Raw genomic sequence first — 1,065 nt, 5'->3', positions numbered from 1 at the left:
GAAACGTTTAAGCTCCTCCCTGTAGGAACAAACCATACCTGACGGTGTTGAATCCATTAAAGTTAAAAACAAGTCTTTAAACTTAATTTCTATAATATTTCAGAAGGAAAAACCTTACAGTCCATTTAAATAAGCTTATTTAATTATTTCATCATAATGAAAATCTCGCACAATAAATTATTCTTTCATTTTTAATGCCAGACTGGCTCAAAGTGTTTAAGAAGTTGTGTTTTTCAGTGTGGCTCAGTTACTGAATTAAAGGATTTCAGGGCCCATTTTCAATTCTTGTTAAATTAAAAATGGACTATTTTAATGCAACAAAAAGAACAGGTTGTTGTAGCTCCAAAAATGGTCTCACACATTTGCTTTAAAAGGTTTACAGTCTCCTGAGTTTTTTGGTCTAAAAGTATTTTTAATTTATTTCCAGCAACAAAAGAGAGAATGTTTTTCTGTTTCTGCTTAAAAGGTTGCTGGATGATTTTGACCCGTCACATTAAGCTGAAAGTAAGAACACAGCTATTCAAAGAAAAATAAGAACTGAGGTCAGATGCCACACAAATTCATTCCAAGGGCTGTGTTGCATTTACTACTCATGGGGTCTGAGTGCAGGGAGCCTCCCAACAAAGATGTGCCCCTTTGTGGGGTCCAACATCCCAGACCCCACACTGCTTAGGAGCATTTCCTAATGTGTCTTCTGCTTTTTCCCCTACCCATTGGGGAAAAAGCAGCCCAAGGAGACTAGTGGTAGCAACTAAAAAAATGTGTTTAAGTGTGTGCTCTTCCCCTCGGTGAAGGCAGATGCTTCTTCCCTCTGCTCCCTCCCTGTCCTTGCCTGCCCTGCTTGCTCTGTTTTTGTCCTGTCTTTTTCTGTTTTTCTATATTTTTGGAGCCTTTCTTTGCACATCATCCAAATCTACAAATTATGGATCTGGTCAACCGATCTCTCAATGCAATGGATCAAATTTTCGACGAGAAGTCTGGGCACAGGAGAGCCTCTTGTCCTGCGGGGACACACCCGGTGGGATTCACCCTGCATTTATTCATGTTAACAGGATTTCTGCTGTT

This window comes from Poecilia latipinna, unplaced genomic scaffold, assembly GCF_001443285.1.
Source record: "Poecilia latipinna isolate Pla-1442-1.1 unplaced genomic scaffold, P_latipinna-1.0 Scaffold1787, whole genome shotgun sequence".
NCBI classification, from domain to species: Eukaryota; Metazoa; Chordata; class Actinopteri; order Cyprinodontiformes; family Poeciliidae; genus Poecilia; species Poecilia latipinna.
This window is presented reverse-complemented; position numbering follows the sequence as displayed.